The following is a 15,232-nucleotide window of genomic DNA, read 5'->3' on the forward strand; positions in this document are numbered from 1 at the left end:
CAAGGGTTTAGAGTCAGGAGCAAGATATTCGTTAATGACTTTAGCAGATACTGAATCATTTGGATTCTTTGAAGGTAGGTTTAGTCTTTGTGATTTATCCATAGCCTCCTTCATACTTTGCTCAATTCGTTTTCCAGTTCCAAACCTTTTCTTTTTCTGAGCTTTGCCAACACACTATTCTTTATCATCAAACTTTTTACTATTAAGGTCGTTTACAGTTTTTGCTGCTTCATCAGCATCTTTCGAAATTTCGAGAACTAGTTCGCAGTTTAAGGTGTTTTTCAGAAACTTCACATTCGAAGTGTATAAGTCTATGAGATAGACGTTATATGTATATATATATATATATATATATATATATATATATATATATATATATATATATATATATATATATATATATAACTGTCGGTGTAAAATTGCTACGAAATTCAAAATACTGATTGTCAATTCCCAGTAGTTGGTATGACAATTGTTGTTACAAGTTGTAGATGAGTACTTGATAGAGTTTCAATGAATAAGTATCGTGATTTTTCGGAGAGGCTTAAAGATCAATGAAGTTGTTGATAAGTTTACTACTAATGTGACGAGATATGAAAGATTCCCCGGTAAAAATGATGAAGGGGTAATCGTTATAATAAGGCTTATTCGAATGAACAATTGAAGGTGATTTACTGGAGTGGTGACAAAACTGTCTATTTTGAAAAGGGATTGAAAAGTTATTTTAGCTAATAAATGCCAAAGGGTCTGACACGGATACATGTTAAACTATGACTTTGATTTCGAGGGTTTTTTTTTATTTTAGGTACAAGACTGCGGTAACATGTGGTTTAATCATCATCTCGATGATTCATTATTTGAAGTGTCTTCGGGAATTTTGAGGGATTTGAACATAGATTGTAATCGTTAATATTCATATGATATTCTAGGAATTTGAATGATACAAATACTTTTCTGGGTTCTATGATGTTCTAGCACAGTTTTGAAGTCAAAGTATAGCTTCGAAAGATGTAGGAATATAAGAATGATGTCTTTTGTTAAATCTTGACTTGGATTTTGATTTGTCAAAATCAAAATATGTAATCAAATTTGGATGAGGATGGTTGCTTTAATTTTTATAAAATAATATATATTGTTGTGAAAGTAGTGAGTATAGTTGATGATTTGTTGAATCAGAATCGAAGAATGTAACATATTAATTGTGAATTTATATCTCTCTCGGGTATTACCTACCCGTTAAAATATTCTCACCATTAACAGTTTGTACAAAAGAATTTTCTTAATTACAATCTTTATGAAAATATACCTACATATATATTTTCCTTAGATGTAACCATGGATTTAATGAGTTAACATAATATTAATCTCATCTGGTTTTCGACTACGCCTAGAATATATAATCTCTAAAACTTTTAGAAACTACATATTCTCTGCAAAAGATTTCTTCGATGAAGTTATGAATCAATACTTCATCGTTTGTTGTTGTTGGTATTCATTGGTATCTATGGTGCGTATGACGTTGATGTTCGAGGTACAGATTGTGATGTTGAGGTGTGGGATGCGAATGTTGTTGTTGGTGGTAGTGATGGTACTGTTGGTGTTCCTGATGGTGGTACTGTTGCTGCCGGTGCTGCTGTTGGTGCTTGTAACCTTTGCACCACATTCTCCAAAGCCACTATCCGAGCGCAAAGCTCGTTGACTTCTTCTATTACACCGGGGTGATTATCGGTTCGGACGAGTGGACGAATAAGATGTAGAATTTGAGATAATATATAATCGTGACGAGACACTCTGGAAATGAGAGAGAAAATGGTGTCTCGAATAGGTTCACCGGTAAGTGCTTCAGGTTCTTCGCCAAGAGGGCAATGTGGTGGATGGAAGAGATCACCTTCTTCTTGTCTCCAATGACTAAGCAGGCTACAAACCCATCCCCAATTCATCCAGAATAGGTGATGGCTGATTGGTTGATCCATTCCGGTTACACTGTCTTCGGAATTCAGGTGAATATCCATATCGGAATAGCTGTCGGAGTTTAAGAAATTTGAACTAGATACGGGATCCATCTTGTATAATTAGGGAGATGATTTTTGATATGAATTAGATTATAGAATTTAGTTTGGTATTCTTCAATACATAATTTACATATGTATATATAATACCAAATTCCATAAATCACGGAGAAATTTTCGGAAGGTGTCAGGAAAAGTTTATAGTAACAGATACGCTAAGATATGAATTTTTGTCTATACACTATTTATGCAATAAATGCAGGAAAACGTGTCTAGACTTAAGAATGATAAACATGTAATTTTCGACAAGAAATGATAAGCAAAACTTTTAACATGCAGACACGGTCGAAGTCCAGACTTACTAATGCATCCTAACAACTATAAGTTAGACACACTCATGCAAGACCTGGTTCGCTAGGACCAACGCTCTGATACCAACTGTGACGATCGCTCCAAATCCATATGGATGAACACGTCATTCATTGATTTCATTGCGAGGTATTTGACCTCTATATGATACGTTTTGTAAACATTGCATTCTTTTGAAAAGGCACACCATAAATGAATATTTAAATCAAAGGTTTTCGACATCTGATGATTTTTACATATGGACAATCACCATAAATAATAGTTTACAATAGTACTTCCGTTGACAATGCAGTCAAAATAAGATGCATGGTGATGATTTGGTGAATGCAACGTTTCCTTGAAAAAATATGCCATGTAAGACTCCATGCACATAGCTTGTGTAACATATAATTAAACAGCGGAAGACTTCTAGGGAACCTGAGAATAAACATGCTAACAAGTGTCAACACAAAGGTTGGTGAGTTCATAGTTTTAATGTTTCGTATAATCTGTATATAAAGGTGGATCACAAGATTTCAGTTGTTTCATCCAGAAACGTTTATCAAAATATTCTACGAAATTGAGCACCCTAGTAACTAAACTTTAACGTATATATAATTTATACCCTTTGTATAATCATCTTAATAATACACGCAAACCAACGTGTACGCTTCTCAAATAGCATACGTCCGTTAAAAGGCTAGTGCTCTAGCTCGGACGGGGATATCAAGCCCTATGGATCCATATACTACTACTCGCGCCCACCAGTTCTTATAACTGGCAGTTAACAGTTACCAAAGCTAAGGGATTTTCGGTTTAAACTCAGTGTAGAATTTAGTATGTACTTGTATCCATTGCATTTAAAATAAAGTGCATGTATTCTCAGCCCAAAAATATATATTGCAAAAGCAATTAAAAAGGGAGCAATGAAACTCACCTTAGCAGCATATAAAGTCGTTCACCAAAATGTGATCGAAACTCGGATTACCAAATAATCGTAGATCTCATCCTAGAGAACATATGTTGGTCAATAAACGTCTATCAAGCTAGGTCAGGTCATAGTGTATCACAATCCTAATGCTCGAGATCGACATACAAAAGTTATCCAATGTCGTTTCAAAAAGTCAATTTTGACAGTTGTTTATCAAAACGAGACGTACCTTATATAAGGATTCATTTACTCGGTTGGTAATATTCAAAAATCCAAATTATCAATCTCGTAAACGAGTTGTTTAAATCTTAATTGTAGATTCAAAAGCAATTTCAGTTAACGTCAATCATAATTCAGTTGATCATATCTTTTAATCCGTTCATCGAAATTATTCGATATCTAAATGAAAAGTTATTGATTTTTCGCCAGCTTTCCAAAAACATGTATATCATATACTTTTTACCAGTAATATATGTATTTAATTCGTGATTCATTATAACTGTTTAACGACGAAATTTAGCATACAAGCATATATAAATATATATATACTCGAGCACTAGACATGGATACACAATTAATATATAAAAGATAAAATATGAGTGCTTACGTATAAATATTGAGATTCAATATTGTAGGAAAGTACGTAGACGTAACGGAGATGATAAACACTAGATTTGCTTTACAAATATACCCCCGAACATTACCCATAACCTCCTTGGCAATAACCCATAATTTCCTTAGCTCTATCCCGCTCAAAAACCCATTTTGAAGGTGACACGATCATAACCTCGTCGTAGTATTTTAGGTATATATACTACTAATAATAATATTATAATAAGATTAATAATAATAATATTAATCATAATAATAATAATAATTAATAATAATAATAATAATAATATAAAAAATAATAATTCGGAGGAATGAACCGAGCTTTTATAGTATGTGGCCTGCTACAGTACCTCATGCGATCGCATGAGTTTTCAGTGTTTTTGCCATGCGATCGTATGGCCGCCTTATCTGTTTTTGTTTGCTAGTTCGTCGACATCAAATAGTGTTCACTGTAGCAAATAGTGTTCACTGTAGCAATCCACTGTAGCAAGTCGTTTTCACTGTAGCACTGTAGCAAAATACGGTTTCACTGTAGCAAATAGTGTTTTACTGTAGCAAAGTCATTTTACTGTAGCAAATAGTGTTTTACTGTAGGAAAGTCGTTTTTACTTGTACATATATATATATATATATATATATATATATATATATATATACATACATATAATTGTTCATGAATCGTCGAGAGCAGTCAAATGTAATGAAACAGTTCTAAAATTTTGAGATTCAACTTCATAGACTTTTCTTATCGTGTCGGAAACGTTAAATCATTTAAAGATAAAGTTTAAATTTGGTCAAAAATTTCCGGGTTGTCACATGAAATATCATATCGACGCATCTATATATATTATTTGGAATAACCATAGACACTCTATATGCAGTAATGATAGAGTTTGCTATACAGGGTTGAGGTTGATTCTACAATAATATATATACTTTGAGTTGTGATCGAGTCTGAGGCATGTACACGAGTCACGATACGTATTAATTAATTCAAATATTATATATTAAATTATATTTGAATTATTGAATTGCTAACTGTGGACTATTAACTGTGGACTACCAACATTGGACAATTAAAATGAATTAAAATATTGATTATAACATATGAAACTAAACATTTCTTCAAGTTTGCCACTTGATTTCATCTTAAACTTCATTTGTATCTTGACGAATACAATCTGCGTTCAAACCTTTCATGATTCTTGAAAACACCTCAATCGAGAGGATGAACCAACCGCACTTCATCTATGAAAGGAAAGATTTATGCATACATTTATGCACCTGAAAACACTCAGAACCTGAGTAAACGTTCAACATATATCTGTGCTAACTCCTTTGGCATTGCTATTACCGAAAATAACATTGCAATTCCTTTCCAAAGTAGCCAATTTTGTCACAACTCCAGCAAATCAACTTCGACTATCATTCGGATTAGCCTTATTATAACTTTGATATATATGTGTGCTCTCTTATTGTTACCAGGGAACCTTTTATATTCCACCATATTACCATCAGCGTTTAATCATCTAAAACACAATTCTCCTGAAACCACCTCGGATTGATAACCGATGATTCAGATATCGTAGCATTAAATGCAGAGGAAACAGAAAAATTGTAGATGGTCTAAACGGCCAAAAGTTTGATGATAAAGAAGGGAGTGTTAGGAACGCTCGATAGAAAATTTGGTACTAAAAAACGGATTGAGCAAACCATGAAGGAGACCGAGGACAAATACAAGGACTAAACCCTATATTCAAAGAATCCAGATAATTCTGTATCCGATGAAATCTTTAGAGAATATCTTGCTCCGTACCCATATTAAATCTTGTGGAAAATCTTTCTTCATCAACCTTCGATCTTAGAAATTCTGAAAATATCATCATAAATATCTTCGATATTTCTGAGGATATTTTTATAAATATTCTTATCCGAAATTAATTATCTCTCTGTGCTATCCATGTTACATCATATAGGAAACTATTTTAGTTTCTAAAGTTCTTTGAAATTCGAGTTTAAATTATGAATGATTTCTGGAGAAGTGTTGGGAATTGAAGCATGAGTTAGTATAATATAATGACGTCAGGCCAACGTAGTTATATTACAGTAAGTCATGCTGAAATTTCTAATGGAACAAGATGATGGTTCACAGATCTTACCCTCATCATGTGCCATATTACATAACTCTTTCATTCTACTTAACCTCCGAACATATCAAGGAAAATATATTCTTAATAGTTCTATCTTCCATGATTCCGAAAATTTACCAAATCAATTCGTGCTATTACGATTCTTCCTGCTTAGAACATTATGATCATTCGAAACTCTATACCATTATTCGCTTGATTTTGAATCGGGAAGAGAAAACAAGAGCATGGAGCTCCGAAATATAAAGGAAAATATAATGCCGATCACAAACACATAAATTACAAACCGTGTACATCAATGCGAATAGCAACATAAATACATGGTGAAAGGACCCGTCCTAATCCATCCGGACGAAGTCCATATTGATTATAAACGATTCACAACAGTTGATTACATCGCGAGGTACTTGACCTCTATATGATACATTTTACAAACATTGCATTTGTTTTTGAAAAGACAAACTTTCACTACATTGAAAGTTGACGGCATGCATACCATTTCATAATATATCTAACTATAATTAACTTAATAATAATCTTGATGAAATCGACGACTCGAATGCAACGTCTTTTGAAATATGTCATGAATGACTCCAAGTAATATCTTTAAAATGAGCAAATGCACAGCGGAAGATTTCTTTCATACCTGAGAATAAACATGCTTTCAAGTGTCAACCAAAAGGTTGGTGAGTTCATTAGTTTAATATAAATAATCATTTCATAATTCTAATAGACCACAAGATTTCATATTTCCATTTCTCATAAACATACGTCCCATGCACAGAGACAAAATATCATTCATACGAATTGAACACCTGGTAACCGACATTCACAATATGCATATAAGAATATCCCCATCATTCCGGGATCCTCCATCGGACATGATATAAATTTCGAAGTACTAAAGCATCCGGTACTTTGGATGGGGCTTGTTGGGCCCGATAGATATATCTTTAGAGTTCGCGTCAATTAGGGTGCCTGTTCCCAAATTCTTAGATTACCAGACTATATAAAAAGGGGCATATTCGATTTCGATCATTCAACCATATAATGTAGTTTCAATCACTTGTGTCCATTTCGTAAAACATTTATAAAAAATAGCGCATGCATTCTCAGTCCCAAAAATATATATTGCAAAAGCATTTAAAAAGGGATTAATGAAACTCACACATATAAATATTGTAAAACAGTTAATAAAGCATTTGCATGTATTCTCAGCCCAAAAACGTAAAGAGTAAAAGGGATCAAATGAAACTCACGCATATAAATATTGTAAAACAGTTATTAAAACAGTGCATGTATTCTCAGCCCAAAAATGTAATGAGTAAAAGGGAGCAAATGAACTCACCATACTGTATTTTGTAGTAAAAATACATATGACGGCATTGAACAAAAGTAGGGTTGGCCTCGGATTTACGAACCTATACCATTTGTATATTTATTAATATTCATAGTTGTAGTTGGACACATATGCATATAAATGTATTAGTTATATCATTTTTATGTTAATAATATACATATGTTTTATATGTTCATTTTGTATATAAAAATATTAAATTTTTGTTATGTTATATGTATTTAAATATATTATTTGTATATTAGTAATATTAGTTATAATAATAATAAAATAATACTACTAGTGGTAAAAATGTTTATAATACTTAATATTATTAATGAGTTAATAATGTTAATAATTCTATATTAATAATGATAATGATATGAATGATAGTAAATGTAAAAATATTAATTTTATTGTTAATTTTAATTATGATAATGATTTTAGTAACTACCTAATAATACACATGATAACATAAATATAAATAATAATACTTATAGTAGTATTAGGGGTAATAATAACAACCTTAATAGTAATATTTATGGTGATAATAATAATTTTAATACTAATGATAACATAACAATAATTGTACTAGTAATAATAATACTAATAATAATAATAACAAGTATAATGATAATGGAAAAGAGATCAAAAGTGTATACCCTCTTTAATTGTTTTTCTAAAAAGAAAAGCTCCAAACAAGACTCGAACTCGCGGCCTCCCGTTCAACACCAACACTCTTAACCATATCTCTGTCTGATTCTTTCCTGGATTAACACTTAATCTAAGTAATATAACTCGTCCCTCTTCATTTTATTTCGGGCCAAAAACAAGTTCCCAAGCCCAAGAACAATTTAATCCAACAATTAATTGGTGGCCCGTCACTTCTCTTCTGCCTTTGTCGACAACAAGTTCCCAATGCTCCTTACTTGCTGGTCCCTATTAAGGCATCATTATTTCATTATTTTATCAGGATTAGGAACAGAATAAAGTAGCATCATGTTTGTGGATGTATTATTTAATTAAGGTATGGCAGCAACATCAATTCGCATGAGGAGAGAAAGAAAAAAAAAATTATAAATAGGAACGAATGACTCATCTTGCAGTCCGACACTTTACAGCTCAATTCCTATTATCAATTTTATTCTCCATTATATTATATCCAACCCACTTGCTTGTTTGGTAACACATCATAATTTCATATAACCCAAGTTGCTAACTTTATTCTGTGATATATTTTCCTTGTTTGTATAAAAGAGACTGGGTTTGGCATGTGATAAAGAAGTAACAGCGACAAACAACAACAGGAAAAAAAATATAGCTGGGCAGTAGCGTATTCATGTGGTGGTGGTTCGATGTTTGACGTTTAAGTTGACTGCAACAACAGCATGTTTTGTTTGCTATCGAACAGAAGAGAAAAAGAAATACTACGCAGCAGTGAAGAAAGAAATACGAGTAGATAATTATGGCTTGGTGTTTAAATGGTGGTGATATGCGATAGTGTTGGTTCGGGGTGGTATTTAAAAGGTGATTTTGATGGTTCATGGTGGCGAGTTTACAGTAGGAGTAAACAAGGTATCAAGCAACGACTGTTGGAACAACACAGAAATATTTGCAGTAGGGTAAGTGTCGATGGGTTCATGTGTTGTTGGATTTGTTAACCGAAAGGACACGGTGGGCGTACCGGTGATGGAGGTTTTGATATTCATGGTGGCTAATTGGTTATCAAACGAAAACAACAACAACAAAAATATAGTGAGTGTGTTTTATGAATACGGAGGAAATTGAATGTCTTTTTAACAATTTGAGATGCTCGATCCTGTAGTATTTGTGGGTGTCGACAAGAAGCATCACAGACGAACAGAAGAATAGAAATAGAACAGTTAGATAATAAAAAAATTAAAAGGCGTACGATTTTCCTTTAACTGCTTTTGTTATCTTCTGGTTGTTTGGAATATATTAGTACTGGTTTTAGACAGAATATTGATTTACCTTTAGTTGAAAAATGAACGCAACCTGAAATCACGGGTTCTTCTATATTCACAATTATATATAAGATATCTATTTATTCATATATATGTAATATGTATATGTAATCATATATGTATATATTTATACATATATATATATATCATTTATATTTTTTTTTTATATATGTATATGAATTTTCATATGTATCTGTATTTGTATAGTTGTATACCAGATATATACATATGTATATTTGTATATTAATATTTATAGAAGCATAATAATATTAATTATACAGATATTAATGATAAAAATACTAATAGAAATAATAATGGTTATAATATCAATAATATTAATAATAGATATAAATTGTATTATTTTCCAATAACTATAGTGATTATAATGATAATAGTTTATTATAATAATTCTTAACATTAATATTTAATAATAATACTAAAAATAGTAATACTAATATTAATATTATTAATGATAATAAAAGTACTAAAAATATCATTATAATAACTATATTTTAGCTTATAATTACATTTAGTAAGTTAATATGTAATATTAATATATATATAATAACATATATTTAATATATATTATTTACACATTTTAATATATTAAAAATAAACATAAAATCATCAATTATGTAATGCAATTATATATATATATATATATATATATATATATATATATATATATATATATATATATATATATATATATATATATATATATATATATATTATATATATATATATATATATATATTCGATTATTATATATAATATTATTTTTAAATATTAAGTTCTGTTACTTAGCAAAATATATTGATTGTTCATTTTAAAATTATTAATTTAATGTATACGTTTAATCGTTGACCAATCATATTCAAAACCATTTATGGTCAATATACTCTACATAAACAAATAACAAGTTTTGGTTATTTTAAGTTATCTTATAGTAGTTCAGTAACATATTTAATTTATTATATACCAAATTATTTACATATGTAATCATTTATATATACATTCGATGTTCGTGAATCGTCGAGAACAGTCAAAGGTATAAACACTTCAAAATATTTGATATTCAGCATTTTAGACTTCGCTTATCGTGTCATAATCAAAAGAAGAATTAAGTTTAAATTTGGTCGGAAATTTTCGGGTCGTCACAGTACCTACCCGTTAAAGAAATTTCGTCCCGAAATTTGAGTGAGGTGGTCATGACTAACATTAAAAATGTTTTCATGACGAATTTGAGCTGATAAATAGATTTTTATTATTGTTGAGTAATATGAATAAGATATTTCAATTACTCGAAGAGTACGAGTGAAGCTATCACTAAATAGTGAAATGAGAAAGATATGTTTCATCATAACTTTTGACTAGTCAGGGTTGAATTCCGGAATTCAAGGGATTTAGAGATAATCTTCAAAATCTATATAAGATTTGATTCCTCGAAAATTAGGAAATTATGATCTCTATAAATAAATACGGTGATATGCCTCGATTACTCTGTTTGATATTTCCATTACTATAAATTAAATTCTTTCATTCCATTAATTTTCACCACTTCTATACTCAATTCCCAATTTCAAAAGATTGTGAAAATGCTTAATCCAGTTCTGATCCTTGTCCTAATCCTGACTATCGCAACAATCGTTCTCTTTTTCTAACTTCCATCGGAGGAATATGTTTTCTTCTACTTCGCCCTTGGGGTTTATAGTGTTTTTAATTCTCCCGTGTCTTTATATGGCTATTCGTACTAATATACATGGTTTGTGATTTCAGTGTTGTTGTCGAGTTTCATATCTTCCTTTATGTTTCGAAGCTCTTTGTTTTTTTCTTTCTCTTCTCGACCTCTAGTAAAGCGAGTAATGGTTCAGAATTCATAGGTATGAAGTTTTCGATTGATCATCCCATTCTAAGCAAGAAGGAACGTAATAGCACGATTTGATTTGGTAAATTACCAGAATTACTAAAAACGGAACTACTAAGAATATAATTTCTTGATACGTTCAGAGATTAAGCAGCATGAAAGAGTTGTGTAACATGGCACATGACGATGGTATGATCTACTGTGAACCATCATCACGTTTCATTAGAAACTCAGCATGACTTATTGTAATATAATCACGTTGATCAAGTGTCATTATATTATACTAACTCATGCATCAGTTCCCAACATTACTTCAATAACATTCATAATTTAATCTCGAAAGTTTACAGAATATAGAAACTACCAGTTTCTATATGATGTAATACTGATAGCACGAAGAGATTAATGATTTCAGATAATAATAGTTATAAAAATATCTCCAGAAATATGGAAGATATTTATAATGAAAGATTCCATAATAGCTCGGGATATCTAAGATCAGAGGATGATAGGAACTATTATCTGCAAGGGTTTAGAGTAAGGAGTAAGATATTCACTAAAGTCTTTATCAGACATTGAATCATTTGGATTCTTTGAAGTCAAACTTATTCTTTGTGATTTGTCCACGGCTCTCTTCATAGTTTCGCATAATCTACTTTTCGGTACTAAATTTTCTCTTAAATGTTTCCAATATAATGATACACAGGAAGCACGAAGAGTTATATAATTTCGAACGAGAATATTTATGAAAATATCCTCAGAAATATCGAAGATATTGATGATGATATTTTGGAATTTCTAAGTTTGATGGTTGATGAAGAAAGGTTTTCCGCAAGATTTTAACATGAGTACGGAGCAAGATGTTCGTTGAAGGTTTCATCGGATCCAGAATTACCTGGGTTCTATGAATTTAGGGTATGTTACTTGTATTTCTCCTTGGTTTCCTTTATGGTTAACTCAATCCGCTTTCCAGTTCCAACTTTTCTGAGCTTTTCCAACATACTAATCTTTATCATCAAACCTTCGATGATTATGATCGTTTACGATTATCTACAGTTTCTGCTGCTTTGTTCAGCTTTTTCAACATTCAGAGTATTGATTTGTGACTGAGTGCTTTTCGGAATTTCAGAATGAGAGATCATAATTCTAAGAGATAAATGTCATACTTATAATCGTTGATGTAGATATGCTGTGAGTTTTCAAAGTACTGATTGCTGATTCCTGGTAATTGTTATGGCAGTTCTCATTATAAGATGCGGATGAGTATATGATAGGGTTTCAATGAATAAATATAATGACTTATCAGAGAGATTTAAGCCAAAAAGCAACGAGGTTTCTGGTACGTCTGCTGGTAATATGGTGGAATATAAAAGAATTCTCCGGTATCAAAAGGGTAATTGTATATATCAGGATTATAGTAAGGCTATTTTGAATGAAAAGTCGAAGTTGACTTGCTGGAGCTGTGACAAAATTGGCTACTTTTAAAAAAAATCGCAAAGTTATTTTTGCTAATAAATGTCAAATGATCTGTCGAGGCTACATGTTAAACTTTTACTCAGTTGCCGAGAGTTTCTCAGGTGCATCACTATTTGCATAAATCTTTCCTTCCGTTAATGATGTGCGGTTGATTTATCCTATCGATTGAGGTGTTTTCAAGAATCATGAAAGGTTTGAACGCAGATTGTAATCGTCAAGATACAAATGAAGTTTAAGATGAAATCAAGTGGCAAACTTGAAGAATTTTTTAGTTTCATATGTTATGATCAATATTTTAATTCATTTTTAATTGTCCAATCCTATTAGTCCACAGTCGATAGTCCACGATTAACTAGGAACAGTTAGCTAATGTTTTTGTTAGCGTGGATTCTTAACAAAATTTCTCATAGTTAATTTGTTTGTTTCTAACAAATTTTATTCCGTCAAATATTTTCTTCATTATTCCACTTGTTGGATTCTGATAGATCAAAATCCAAATATGAAATTGAATGAATATGGTTATTCTGTGGTGAACGGATTTGTATATCGGTGGATGTAAGTAGGATAGTATATGGCTTGTTGAAACAGATTCAAAGAACGTACAATGTAACTTATTAATATGAAATTTAAATAGTTCTCGGGTATTACCTACCCGTTAAAATATTTTCACCATTAACAGTTTGTACAAGAGAATTTTTAATTACAATCTTTATGAAAACATATATACATATATATTTTCTTCAGATGTATTCATGGATTTAATGAGTTAATATGATATTAAACTCATTTGCTTTTCGGTTGGAACTAGAATAAATAATCTCTAAAACTTTAGAGATTACATATTTGCCATGTCGAACGAAGATAAATGAGGTAGAACGATACGTAGAACGAAGATCATACTCAAAGTACAGATGATGATATTGAAGCATGGATTGTTGATGGTACTGGTACTGTTATTGATGGTATTGTTGGTGCCGGTGATGTTGCTGAAGCTGGTACATTTTGCACCATATTCTCCGAATTGATTATTCGAGCGCGAAGTTCGTTGACTTATTACTTCAGGATGATTGCCAGTCGAAACGAGCGGATGAATAAGGTTTGGAATTATGGATAGAATATAATTTTGTCGAGTTACTCTGGAAATGAGACTGAAAATGGTGTCTCGAACAGGTTCGCCGGTAAACGCTTCAGGTTCATTGTCAAGAGGTGAATTCGGTTGGGGGAAGGGATTGCCTTCTGCGCGTTTCCATTAATTAAGTCAACTACGAACCATCAGATGAGTTGATAATGGCTGATTGGTTTATTCATGCCGATGACGCTGTTTTCGGAGCTTAGGTGAACATCTATGTAGGAATAGCTGTCGGAATAACTACCGGAATAGCTATCGGAATCTGAGGGACTCGAACTAGTTGAAGGATTCATCTCGTATGATCATATGAAGGATTTTCGATAAGAAATAGATTATAGGATGTAGATTAGTATCCTGCAACACATAATTTACATATGCATATATAATACTAAAATCTCATAAGTTACAGAGGAATCTACGGAGGCTGTAAGGCAAAGATAACAATAATAGATATACTAAGATAAGAATTAGCAGACACGCTAAGATATGAATTTTGTCTATACACTATTCATGCAGTCAATGCAGTAGAACGTGTCTAGACTAAGAATGGTAAGCAAGTGATTCTCTAAGAATGATAAGCAGGTAATTTTCGACACGAAATGATAAGCAAAACTTTTGACATGCAGACCAGGTTCAAGTCCAGACTCCTTAAAGTAACTTAACAACTATTAAGTCGAAGTCCAGACTCACTAATGCATCCTAACAACTCCTAGTTAGACACACTAATGCAAGACCTGGTTCGCTACGACCACCGCTCTGATACCAACTGAAAGGACCCGTCCTAATCCATTCGGACAAAGTCCATATCGATTATAAACGATTCACAACAGTTGATTACATCGCGAGGTACTTGACCTCTATATGATACATTTTACAAACATTGCATTCGTTTTTGAAAAGACAATCTTTCACTACATTGAAAGTTGACGGCATGCATACCATTTCATAATATATCTAACTATAATTAACTTAATAATAATCTTGATGAAATCGACGACTCGAATGCAACGTCTTTTGAAATATGTCATGAATGACTCCAAGTAATATCTTTAAAATGAGCAAATGCACAGCGGAATATTTCTTTCATACCTGAGAATAAACATGCTTTCAAGTGTCAACCAAAAGGTTGGTGAGTTCATTAGTTTAATATAAATAATCATTTCATAATTCTAATAGACCACAAGATTTCATATTTCCATTTCTCATAAACATACGTCCCATGCATAGAGACAAAATATCATTCATACGGATTGAACACCTGGTAACCGACATTCACAATATGCATATAAGAATATCCCCATCATTCCGGGATCCTCCATCGGACATGATATAAATTTCGAAGTACTAAAGCATCCGGTACTTTGGATGGGGCTTGTTGGGCCCGATAGATCT

The sequence above is a fragment of the Rutidosis leptorrhynchoides genome, chromosome 3 (genome assembly GCF_046630445.1).
Source record: "Rutidosis leptorrhynchoides isolate AG116_Rl617_1_P2 chromosome 3, CSIRO_AGI_Rlap_v1, whole genome shotgun sequence".
NCBI classification, from domain to species: Eukaryota; Viridiplantae; Streptophyta; class Magnoliopsida; order Asterales; family Asteraceae; genus Rutidosis; species Rutidosis leptorrhynchoides.